Here is a 13,798-nt window from a genome sequence, read left to right on the forward strand (position 1 = left end):
ACTTCACAAAGAGCTTAGATTGATCTTCGCTGTGACTCGATCTTCATTGCTAAGCAGTGGTACAATACAAACCACTATGGTGATACTGACAACTCATCTTAAGATGAATCTTAGTGCTTTGTGAAAGCGAGCAGCCCAGGTCAGTTTTTAAGAGAGCTTGAGCGGCTGTTCTTTCTTGTCTCACTTACTAATAGACATCATTCCGTTATTTCGCTTCCATCAGGCCTGGAATTTTATCTTTGAAAGGGCAAGGCCATTTCATTTTGCAAAGAGCACTTCCGGGGTTAAATCTGAAAGTCTATTGGACACTTTTGAAGGGGCACCAAGGCCGAGACCAGGGGCAACACAGGCCATGGCTGCAGTGGCTTCCGTGCATTTCCAGGTCTCCATGTAGTTCCAGGCCTGATCAATTCTAAGTTCTTTCAATGCATAGAAAGACTTGATCTTCCAGAATCATAGTTACTGTTCAACGTGACATTAAGCTTGACACATGAACACGAAAGGATTAAGCCATCTGTCAAGTAATCCATCTTAATCCAGCCTCTATTAAGCCATCCAAGGCAGATTCATCAGAGTCTGATCCCCTGGCAGGAAATTCCACTTCCCAAATGCCACAAGAAATCTAGGAGTGTTTCTAATAATTTCCTGCAAACAAGCAATAAAGAAGTTAGATTTTCCTATCGTGACTTGACCCATATCCAGAAAAATGGAGATTCGTTGCTTGAATTTTTTTTTATTGTTTTAGTCCTAGTACCTCCTAGACATATAATACAATAAAACTCTCCTGTGAGGATTTTATCTCAAAAGGTGGTAGTTTTTTTGAGATTTTACCGAAAACCATGAACGATCATTTCAATGAAGGAAGAAGAATCGGTAAAAGAAATGTGGAATACACTTTCTGAGAAAGATTAGTGTCAGTAAGGCTTCTCAGATTCAAATTTAACACATGAAAAACAAGTGAGTTTCAAGATGCTTTTTGAGATGGAAGTGGAAGTCACATTTATAGCCACGGACATGTTTTTTTGTTCCAGAGTGTAGGAGCAGTGCATGAGAATGACGGTCTCCAGCCTTTTCTTTTTTCTTTGAGAAATCTAGGCTAGTCCGGCATGATGAGTGCAGATTGTACGCAGACTGGTGGATATGGGGTTAAGCCCAGTTCACAGTTCCTGTGAATTTTGACGTCACAATTTCGCAACAAATAACTTGCATCAGTTGTTGTCAACTCCTGCGAAACATTTGCTGTGAAAACAGCCCTGTGATGTCCACATTCGTTTTGCATTCGCATTCGCAGGAAGTATGAACCGGGCTTTACTCTCTGAGGTACGTATGGCGTAGCCTTGTTGTAAAGTGACTTAAAAACAAGTGTTGGTATTTTAAACTGTATCCTTTGAGGGATTCTGAGCCAGTGAAGGGCGCACTAATAAGGGGAGAAGCTGGTTTGTGCAGTAGGTGTCATATGGATCAGTCATGCAGCATATTTTGAAGGTATTATTGGCAATTCAGGGTGGATTTCACAAAGAGTTAAGACTAGTCTTATCTCAAGTTAGGACTAGTTACTCATCCTAACGTAGGACTAGGCTTAAGTTTTAACTATATCCTAGGATTCAAGTCCTACGTAAGTTAGGACTAGTCCCAACTCTTTGTGAAATCGACTCCAGGTACATTACATGTACATCTTTGTGATGCCATTGAGTAAAGGAGTTATTGCAGTAGTCCAGGCGAGATGTTATCAAGGCACTAACTGGTGTACATGAACGTACATGTTTAACAAGCTAATTCAACCGTGTTAACCTTGACACTCCACTCAAAATTATTTTGATAGATAGTACAGGTGTACATCAAAATATTGGTGTGTCGAACAGCTTGTGAGTTTATTTCCTGATGAATCTAAATACTTTTTAGATTTTAGATGTTTGAAATAGAATTAGGCTTTGTTCTTTGGGAATGGATGTCATGTACATATGTTACAAGTTACAATGTATGTATTAAATATTTAGAAAACAAAAAAGTACAGTTACTTTTAATAGATGTTATTTTTGATATTGTTTGCTTTAATGACGCACATTTATTGTATTGATCAGAAGGTGAAAGTCGCCCTTTCCTTTTTAATAAAAATTAAAGCTATCAAGTATTTTGGGGAAGGAAGGGCTATAACAAAAAGAAGAAAGAAACGAACCCAAATTACAACTTTGATTGTAATAATTTTAACCAGTGCCCAGTTTCTTTAAGCTGTTCCAGCAAAAAATATTACTTAACAATTAGCACAGCTAAGCATAAATTAGCAAGATACCAGTCACAGAGGGTACATGAGACATTATAGTTTTCCTGGTAAGCATAGTTGTTTTGTGCTTACAGTTGGGTACATTTTGTACCTTTTGTGCCTAAGAAGCTCTGTGAATTTCATCCCTACGTCAACTAACAAAAAGTCACCCAAACCTCCAAACTCTGTGGGCCGCTCTCCGATTTGTGGTTGAAGAAAAGTCCACAGCACCAACAAAATATGGTAGAAGTGTAGAAGTCATTCCCAACAGTCCAAGACAGACAAATAAAATTCTTGACAGCGATGTCTGGTGCCCGAACTTCTCCCATTTCCAGCGGCTTGGTAATTCAATACTGATTGATCAGACGCACGTGAACCAGTCAAACGGGCTACTGCACTTTTTTATGGATCAAGTTGTCAAACAAGCCAAAGGTGTAGAGGATAGAGATAGGTATATTAGAATGATAATGTGTAGTAAGGATCGGACACCTAGTGTTAACGGCACACATAAAATGCGCCACACTCCCGCATATAGCTTACATAGTCCAATTTCACGGGCAAGGATTCCACACAATAGCAAGGAGTGCAAAGCACTTTCGGTGCTTCACTTATTAAGAGATACTACGGGTTGATAGAGTTTTGCATTGTCTGAACTCATGCTCTTGAGTAGGGATGGCTTTGTTCACCCGGCAACAGGTGGTTTAAGAGACATAATGACACATGGTGTTCATTTGGATGTACTGAAAAACGCACTTTCATGATTTCAGCGGGGAGATGCTTTTGTTTCGCTTCAGAGTTCAACCAGGATCGGTTTCATTTTTTTGTAATATTTTTGGCAATTGTAATTTGTTTTGCCGAGGGCCTGGAATATGTTGACACATATTTTGTCAGGAAGCACATGTAGTTTGCTTTTGTCTCCTATGAAAAAAAGAACAAGAGTAATGTTTTTCTTTTGTAAGTTCATAATGCAATGCTCAGTTGCCCCAGGCAAGGAATGCAGTCAGGCAGAACAGATACTTTGTTTGAGTAAAGCCTTTTTCTTTCTGGCTAAACTGGCGTAATTCCTTCCATACAACTGTAGTATTGAATCAAATCTTGCTTGTTTCTCACTTGAATATGCTGTGATTTGTTAATGTATGATGCATGAACAATGTAATGTAAATTATTGTCGATGTTTTCATGATACACACATTTTTTTTCCTGGAAAAGATCTAACTTTAAAAAAAAGTGCTTTTTGCCCTTGAGCTTCTGTGCATTTAAAAGAAAAGTTAAACTCAATATGGCAAACTTTGTTTTCTATGAAATGTTTCCACACCCCACCCCAGTGACCCACTCCTTTAACCTTACAAAAGTACACGTACATTTACATGTACATCAGGGTTATGCTCTCCATCACCAACAGAGGGCAGTATTCACTCTAGTCACTGGCAATGCCTTAGCTGTGCTTTATCTTGGGAGAGTACAGCCTGAGTGCCCGGTAGCATGGATAACGCACTCAAACCATACACCTGTAATAAAGGGGTCATGTGTACACAGCGTAATGTAGAAGCGACTGATTGAGTGACCGTATTACAAATTCACCACGGTAGTAGTAGCGGCCCCGGCTGCCTGCCTGCTCCTTGCATATTGTGTATGCATTGAAAATCAGGGACGGCCATCTGCTATGTAGGGTTAAATGCTGTATGGGAAATCTTTCCTCAGATGTGACTTTTTAAATATCAATTTATTCATTAATAAAAACACTAGGCCTACAACCTTGATTGAATGGTGAGTATGCTGTCACTTTTCAAAAACATGCTTTTTTATTTATTTAAGTATTATATTTCGCTAATTCTGTACAAAATGATCATTCAGTCTGATTGTGTCACGTAATAATTTGTCGGTGCTTTTGTTTGTTTTGTTTGTTCTTCTAAGTTTTCGAAAGGAAGTCATTGAGATGTTGTTTTTTGGTATGCTGGGGATTTATATCGATTGCAGCCTAATGAATAATGATTAACTAATGTCTACACATTAAGCAAACAGGGCGAATAGCAGAAGGTGTTATGATATAACAAGTGCTTGTGTACTGTACACAGATCTGCGCGCACCTTGGTGAACTTCTCCCCCAAAGTGCTGCACTTTTACCAATCGTGACAATGTGTGCAAATGAAAGGCGGCTAGCAAATAACTCTGCCGATAAACCAACATAAGGGCAAACAGCAAATCCAATGCAGAGGGTTACTGTACTCTATGACTATATACCATCTTTTATCTCCGCCTGTTAGGTCTGAGTTATTCACTGCTATTTAGGGTGATACTGACTACCAGTGAAGCTTTTCTGCCGTGGCTCGTTCCCTCTCGCCACTCAGCGACACCATTTATCCGTATTGCATGAGCAATGGCCCTTGTAATAGAATTAAGAATTAAGCCAGTACCGGGCTCTCCACTGATTCTGCTTGACCTTGTTTCCTTATTTGACTGATTAGCCATTTTAAGGTCAAGCGGACTGGGTCCATACAACCGTGCTGATATTTATGAAAATACAGCAAGCGGACCATGGCTGCTGTACTATCCCCCTTCCTCCATCCCTCCCTCCGGTTCTACCCAGAGCTTGGTTTAATGTACTTTTTTGAAGGTTAAATCATTCATGTGTTGAATGTTCAATTTGAGTCTTGGGATTTGTACTGCTGAGGAGTGAGAGTGACGTCTGCGAAGGCAATTTGAGAGACTTTATTTAACATGATTCGTAAAGCATGACGGAGTTGTAGTATGCAGATCATACTGATACCCTTGCCTTGGTTGCAATTGACTACAGACACATTGTCCAGCACACTTGCATTGTTTTAAAGGAAAACTTTTTATTTTTAAAATCTAAAGAAATTCCCTAATAATTATTATTTTTTCATTTGTTTACTCATCACCAACAAAAGCCATGTGAATGTTTGCTTGCTATTCCTTACGCAGGCCTGGAATTAACCCACAACACCAATATCAATTGCAATGGTGCCCCGCTGTGGTGCCCTGCCTTTGTGCCCTGTGTTTGTGCTGTTGTGCCCTCTGCAAAGTTCCACTACAATTTTACACTTTCCTCATACATGTAAAAGTGCCCCTTCCAGAGAAAAGATGCTGTGCCCCGTTATGAACGAAATTCAAGGTCTGCTTGCGTACATGTGTGTCTCCCGCACGTTTTGAGAACTTAGTTATGAGAACTGTGTACAAAGAAATGAAACATACGTGTATACATGTAACGCCGGATGGGCGTGCACTTACATACTTACAAGTTCATATCAAATTGTATATTCGGGAAGTACTTACTACAGCATTGCAATAGAAATATAACATAACTGAGAATTGTTTATAAGTGGATTCACTGAAAGGGAAAAACCCAAAAGTTTGTAATTTTGTAATGTTGGAAAAACAGTTTGTCAGAAACCAAAACCGCCCACAAAAATGATATTCATGGTAAGGTTTATTGATCCAGTACATACATTGTACATACATTGAACATACATTGTACATACATGTACATTGTACAAACATTGTACAAGCTATTCTAAAGAATAGCAGGTTAACCTTTTCTCAATTGTTTGCATGAGGAATTTGTGTGTGTTTTCCCCTGTACCTCTTTGTTTTCCAGCTGGGTATGGGACAATTCATAATGCATTTAGCTTTATAGTACAAATTGTCTTATAGGACCAAAATGGAAATTACTTCTGTTGAAGTGTTGCTGTTTTGTACAAAATTTGAATCTGAGAAGAGTAATGTTCCACGGTCTCAATGCCCGGGTTGTGTATTTCTATAGGGATTATTTTCCTGCATGGTCATAATTCGCTCCAGTCTTTCGGCAATACTCTCAAAAACACTGCCACCTTTTGAAATGAAAATTTCACTGGTTAAAGGCAGTGGACACTATTGGTAATTACTCAAAGTAATTATTAGCATAAAACCTTTATTGGTAACGAGTAAGAGGGAGAGGTTGATAGTATAAAACATTGTGAGAAACGGCTCCCTCTGAAGTAATGTAGTTTTTGAGAAAGAAGTTTCCAAAAAATTTGATTTCGAGACCTCAGATTTAGAATTGGAGGTCTCAAAATCAAGCATCTGAAAGTGCACAACTTCGTGTAACAAGGTCGTTTTTTCTTTCATTATTATGTCGCAACTTGGACGACTGATTGAGCTCAAACTTTCATCGGTTTGTTATTTCATGCACATACGTGTATGTTGAGATACACCAAGTGAGAAGACTAGTCTTTGACAATTACCAATAGTGTCCAGTGTCTTTAATTAATTGATACGGCTTCATTTCAATAGGATTTGTTTTCTCCAAAAACCTTGCCTTTATGTTAAACAACTTGAAGAGTTCTGTAGGTGCTGAAAACCTTGCCAAATATTTCACACCCACAAATTGATAACAGGTGAGCAATTAAGAAACAAGGTAGTAGAAAAATAGCCACTAATGTGTCCACAGCAGACAACCTGCTGTGTTATGAGGATGGGATAGCCAGTGCAGCACTTCAATCCTCCTTCAACATTCTAGAGGAAAATCATGCCATATTTTTCCTTCAATTTTTTTTTTTTCTTTTTCCCTTTTTACTTACATTGTAGAACAAAATGTTGATTATCATTGAGTTCTGTAACCGGAGATTGTAAAAAAGAGTCTCAATAATGATGTTTTTTCCAATCCAATTCTGTTTGTACGTATAAAGAAGATGAGTATTTTGCCTTGGACGCTCGTCGAGCAGAATCTATTTGTAATTTGTGATAAAATTGCAGAATCTGGCAATCATTTCTGACCTTGCGACACTCCTGAAGTAATAAGCAATTGGCACCTGGTCCCAATTGCATGGTGCTGTGTACTGCTGAAATGTGCGCTGTCTACAGAGTCATCTCTTTTTGCTTATTTTCAAGGAAGGGCACTGAGTGTCTGGGATTGTGCCACATATCTGGGTTAGCCGTGTGCATTTGTGAGAAAAAGCTTTGTATGGACCCCTTGCATTGGCCATCATCATTGATGAAACGTGCGCGCGTGGAATGGCTATCATTGGCTGAGAGTCATGCACAGCGCATACACATGTACACATGTCCATTGTTGGTTATCAAAGGTGGTGGTTAATGACGTCATGTGCAAGCTATCTGCATACATGTGTAGACTGAAATGCAAGTCTTGCGCCTATTTGAGATGGTCCCAACTTTGTTGAGTTTTATGTGTTTGGGATTCTGTTTCTACAAATACTTTAAAGTTTACATTGTTTATGGCTATGAAGGTCATATTGCTGGCAAAGTAAAATGTAGTCATAAATAAATATTTGAAACTACAATGTAAAATAGATTGAACAAATCGACAAAGGAAACCGGACAATAAGACTTGACCTCTGTTTTGGGTAATAATTGAGAATCTTGGCAACTGGCGTTTACAAACTTAACTATGTAGATGTTATCAAACCTCTGCAACAAATTTGGCTTGATTGGCAAACGGGGTTTCTAAAAAATAAGCACTCTTGTTCCAAATTTTTTGTTTGATTTCAATGTTAGTTTTAACAAGTTATTTGGGTGGTCTTTTTGATTGAAATTGTATTCAAAACAGTTCGTTATGGGTACTGTTTACTATTGATGTTAGCAGGATGTTTCTAAACAGAAAGTGTTTTAATTGGTTTAATATTGAGTAATGACTAGTACATGTATTCTATTAGTTCTCCCCAGGTGTTTTCGAAACGGTGGGGCATGATACTCGCATTTAATGTTCCTCACGTTTTAAAACTGAAATCGAAATACTGGGAACAAACCGCCAGCGATGAATAATAGTTTTTTCCCTGCAGAGCTATAATAGAACCATAGATGTACCTGACAATGTCGATAAGTGAAGTTATCTTATTTGTATTTTGTAGCATCATAACGGATTTCTATAAAATTAGGATTTAAAACAAAAATCTAACAAAAAAATTAGCTTTTAAAGGGGAGGTACACGTTTGGTAATTACTCAAAACAAATATTAACTTAAAAACTGACTTGGTAACGAGCATTTGAGAGCTGTTCATAGTATAACACATTGTGAGAAACGGCTCCCTCTGAAGTAGCAAAGATTTTGAGAAAGAGGTAATTTCTCACTAAAATAATAAAAGTCTTTTATTCCTATATCTGAAAGCACACAAATTCGTCCAACAAGGGTGTTGTTTCTCTCATCCTTTTCTCGCAACTTCAACGACCAATTGAGCTCAAATTTTCACAGGATGCTTATGTTGGGATACACCAAGTGAGAAGACTGGTCTTTGACAATTACCAAACGTGTACTTCCCTTTAAGTTCAAGGCCTTTTGGAATGTTTGTTTACACTGTACATCGAAAAAATCACTTTTAAAGAATCTATACATTTTTACTGCAACTTTCCAGCTTTTCAGACTTTATAAAGATATGACAAAAGAACTAAATCATATTTTGAAGGACAAACTAAATTTGAAATTGAAATGTCAAAACAATTATTATGTAGTCTCAAGCTTGATTGGTAGGTGGAAACAAGTTAACAGTACATATTCATTGGTGTGACTCAAGATGTGATGAAAAGATAAATCAGGGTTTTTGTGTGGAATTTTACGTCAGGAAGAAAATCAATTTGAGATTTTTGTATAGTGAGACAAGTGGCTGTTTGTTGGTACAATTGTGGATAATTGCACTTCCTAATTGGGTTGAAACTGACTTTCATTATGGTGTCAAAGCCATGGTGTTTTTCATTCAATTTATTACTTCAAAGTGAATTTATTCCTAAAATTATAAAGGATACATCCTATCAAAAGCTGCTTTACTTCTAACAAAGTAAGTTTTTTATATTGCCGTTAATTTTAGGAGTGGTTTCCCATAGGTATACCTTCCCTTTGAGACAGATTATTTTATATAAAAGATTATAATAAAGTTATCCAGTATTGAGGGGATAGTTCTTGGAGAATTTAGGTTCACCTTTACACTTGAGTCACACTTGAAATATGTATTGCTTCTAGGGAGTATAGGGTTAAGCCAGACCATACAAATTACAAATCTCAGGAATTTCCCAAGAAAATGCTTTATGGGGATTTTAACTCATGCACTCTCCCGGGAAATTTTGTTTCCCAGGATTTTGTTTTACCCCTGCTTGGATGTTAAGGGTTATAGTTTGATATACATGTAGGCCTTACTCCGGTCTTGTAGCATCTTGAGCATGCCTTTATCTGAGGAAAATCGTAAGAATTGTGTAAATGTACATCAAACATTGGGTGACAGGTTAAATTTGCCAAGGAATGCCCTTTGGCTTTTACATTATTTGATGGGAACTGGTTGAATAGTGTGAAAATGGCTTAATAAAATGTTCTTTTTATCAGGAAAATTGCATGGTGGTAAAAACTGGGATTTCTGGGAAAGAAAAGGACGGGTTGGCAGCGGTTTTTATGGGGTGGTATTTCCTGAGAACTTGCTTAATAATGTGAAAGGGGATGAAGAAACATCAAGTGACTAATGTATTGTTGTGAACGAACCTCCCCCTCCCCCATTATCTATAATTAATCTTTCTCAAAATGTGCGTGTACTTCATCTCCATTGGGACTGCAGGTTTATTTGTTTGTGTCACAATCAAATCCAAAAGTATTATTTACAAAATCTATACTGTAATTTGCAAAATCTACACTTCAGCATGGACCAATTTTATTATGCTGTTATTTCTCCACTTCAAATTTGAAGCCCCTTTAAGATCATTTTCAATCTCTTTATTTGTGATTTTTTTTCCCTCAGCTCTTTACTCTTGATTGATGGTTAGCAAGCAATGCAATTTCAGTTCTCGTGATTCCTGTAAGAGTCATATAGAATTTCAACGTTAAGTGGGACAGAAGTGCATTTACTTTTTGTAAATTGAATATTTCATCTCTTTATTCGTAGAATACTTGCAATCAAACTCAACACAATGTTAGGCATGAGCAAAGAGGCACACTTGACAAATGAAAATCAGTTAAATTCAGTCGGTGTGTGTATTGTGCTGCAATGTTATTGCGCACAAAAAAATGGAATGGACCCACACACACAAAGGACGCAAGGACCTGCAAATTTTAATAATTGGACTTGTGCCTGGTCAGAATCTGTGTCCTCGGGGGGTTCTTTGGTCAAATCTCATTGCCCATAATGATGGAAGGGAAATGAGCTGATAAGTGCACGGAACCTCAAAACCTTCTGGGTCAGGACATTCCATGCTATATTGATTTTATGGTTGTGTGTATTAACATGTAAATTGGGACCCAAAGTGTACATTCAGCGACTTTCACCGCTTACATCTCATTTGCACATTTTTTTTACATACGACCTCTCTACAATGCTTACAAGCAAACTTTCAAAGGCGTGCATTTTTTTGCAAAACCATGAAAAAATCAACTTCTTGATTTGATTCTTCACCGTGGCATGATTTCATTACCCGCTACCCCCGCCATCGTTTCGTAGTGTATATTTGCATCTGGCATGCTTTTTCTCGCACACACCCACAAAAAAAAAGGGCCAAATCACCGAAGCAGTAAAAAACCCGACACTCCCCGACAGTGAGAATTTCGGTGTCCGCTTACACCTTGTGCAAAGGGTAAGGGGTAGCCAATGTATGCCGAGCGCCTGGCGATGCAGGGTGTCAAGTTACAGCGAGATGAGTAAAGAGCCCAAATGAAATGAAGACGAGCTTAATTACATAGTGCCCTGTACTTAATGTGCACACGTGTGCACTGCCATGCTGCTTTTGTGGATGTTTTTCTCGCAGAGCGTGACGCTACCTGGTCCTGCAAGAAAAAGAGCGAGATGTTTGGAATCGCTCGGTGAAAAGGAAATTAAACAACTTAGCAGTTGTTGAAATGGAGTACACATTATAGTGTACAAATCAATAATGAAGACTGCATTAAATTTAATCACTTTCGTTTAATGGCAGGGTAGAAGAAAATTGTCGTTGTCCGATTGAAAAGTTTCTTTTTTAATGTTATTGCGAAAGAGTGGAGATGTCAAATTACTATGAGAAATTATTATGTTTGACTGAAGTACGCATTTTACAACCTATTGAGATAATTTAATAGAGTGTCCATATTTAACGAGGTGCTTAAGTTACTTCTAGTCTCTCAATCATTTTTCAATTTGGCACAAGTGTGTTGAAGACTGTAATATTGTTTTGTACATTGTATTTCAGCCTTTTGTGCTGCGAGGACAGTTTTTTTTGTATAACACGTATAAACCATTTTATCTATCTACCTTTCTAAGAATAATTGATTTCCATCAAGGAATGTTGTTTAAGCAGTTAAGGGACAAGATCACTTTCCAGACTAAAACTTGTATTAAAATCACAATGTGTGTACATGGTCTTTGTACATTCTTCTGAGAGGGTGGGTGCGGGCAGGGCACTTGGCGTTGAGGGGGTACTTTGAAGGGACACCTATGCTGAAACCACGAAGACAGGCTGTAGCTGTCAAAGTTTCTTCTACATGTAACCCTGTTTGCAGTTATTAGTGTTTTTAACTGAGTTATTAGTGATCTAGCATGGTAGCGAATCTCTTAAAATTTGAACATATGGGGCTTTAACGAAATTAAAGTACATTTAACCATGTGGCAGCATGACTGATTATTGTGACGTGATGTCATGATCGCGTGCCATGTTCCGAGCTATTTCTCTCCATCGGCCACAGAATGTGGGAAATAGTGCTAACCGCATGTGGCAATCAGGTCAACACTTCTGATCATATCCGTTATCTCCCTATCTTCCAACAAAGTTTCAATTCCATCGACATGGCTGTCAACATTTTTCAAATCTGATAAACCCGTTAGTCCACATACTGGTAATTGAGTCACGGTTTTATGGAAAAGGAAACCGTTTGTGTCAAAGTCGGAAATGCATGTTGTTTGGCATGACGAAGTGATAACTGTTAGGGATAATGTGGCTGTAATTGGGTCAGGGTTAAAGGAAGGTAATGGTACTTGAGTGGGGTCGTTCGTTGTACATGTCTAGCTGTTTAGTTTTGTTGTTGTTTCATTGGGGATTTTTTTGGCTGGTATAGGAGGCATCTCTGGTTTTGCTTCTTGGCTCATAGGCCTAATGCTCTAACCAGGGTATGCTCTTACCAGGGGTTTGCCCTTCACTTATTTCATTGAGTAGGTAGAGAGTTAGCTCATCATTTAACTGGCCCACTAGCTTCTTCACTGGCCCATATTTGGTGTTTTATGTGGATGCTTTTAAAACTGTAGTAGTCAGTCAGATCACTTGGAATGAATTTTGACTTGGTCTCATTTTTAAAGGCAGTGGACACTATCTGTAGATACTCAAAATAACTGTTGGCATAAAAAGTTACTTGGTAATGAGCAATGGAGAGCTGTTGTTACATGTACTGTACATGTACATAGTATACGTAGAACATATAAACATTATTGAATTGAATTTGAGACCTCAGCTGGGGTCTCCAATTAAAGCATCTGAAAGCACACAACTTGAGACTGGTCTTTGACAATTACCAAAGGTGTCCAGTGCCTTTAAAACTAGTGTTTGGTCAGCAGACCACTATTACGGGAGAACGCTGTATTTTTACAGATGTTTTTTTTTTGTTTCCTCCAAAAGTATCTGTGCAGGAATTTAATTCAATAAAGTACAGTGTATTTTCATGCTTTTAATGGTATTCGTTTTTTCTGCTTAAAATCCTTTGACATGTACATGTGCACCAGGGTTTGTAATTTTGTGTCAAGTATTCATGGGATTTTTCTTCCGAAAGGACACATTTATGAATGTTTAATTCTAAATAAACGTCAGTCTGAAAAAAGAAAGGCATTTGTTGAATTAGCCTTAATACAAAAATTGATGGTAGTCTGTTGCCAGTACCAGCACTTTTAGTTTCTGTACCAGACAAGGGTAAATAAACTATTTTTGACTATGTGTAGTAAAAATTTTCATGTGCCGACCGGTCGCTAGCAAACAGTTTAAAGCCCTTCAGAAAAATAGTGTGTCGATGATGCAAGGGGTCAACAGGGGTCATATCAAAATATATAAAGTGAAAAAAATAATTACAAAAAAACCAAAGACACCCTTGGATCTGACAATGCCCCCCTGCCCCGATTCCTTTGCTCAGTGAAGCATCCAAGCTAGATGAAGTATTTAATTTGCATCATGACCCTCAATTTGAGACCGTTTTGAAATATTGTACTCAAAATTTATAATCATTGTTATTTTCTTCTTTTCTATATAGTTAACTCGGGAAGCATCTTTATAATTTACAAACGAAGATAAATCGAATCCATTTAGTGTCCTGATGGAAATCCAAGACTGAAGTTTAGTGTTCATTTGGAAAGCTGACACATCAATCAGAGGATCTGGAGACCGCCCTCTAGTGACAGAAGAGAGCCACTTGCCTAGGGAGTTTTTCGGTAGAGGTGAGCTTTTGTAATCAGTCAATATTATCAAATGACAACAAAAATAAAGAAAACAAAAATCTGAAAGAATTTATGAAGAGTTTTAAACATTCATGATATCTGGTGATGAGTAATAATAATAAAATTTGAGCTCAATCAGTCGTCGAAGTTGCGAGATAACAATGAAAGA

General features: G+C 37.9%; 1 protein-coding gene across 1 annotated transcript in view; it reads left to right on the forward strand.

Moving 5' to 3' along the window:
• The window catches only part of LOC139939322 (oxysterols receptor LXR-alpha-like), a 133,386-nt gene that overhangs the window by 19,432 nt on the left and 100,156 nt on the right, over positions 1-13,798 (forward strand). Inside the window, exon 2 of the mRNA XM_071935102.1 lies at positions 13,446-13,629. The gene's annotated coding sequence lies outside the window, so the exon portion shown is untranslated. The remainder of the gene's footprint in view (positions 1-13,445; positions 13,630-13,798) is intronic.

This window comes from Asterias amurensis, chromosome 7, assembly GCF_032118995.1.
Source record: "Asterias amurensis chromosome 7, ASM3211899v1".
Classification (NCBI taxonomy): Eukaryota; Metazoa; Echinodermata; class Asteroidea; order Forcipulatida; family Asteriidae; genus Asterias; species Asterias amurensis.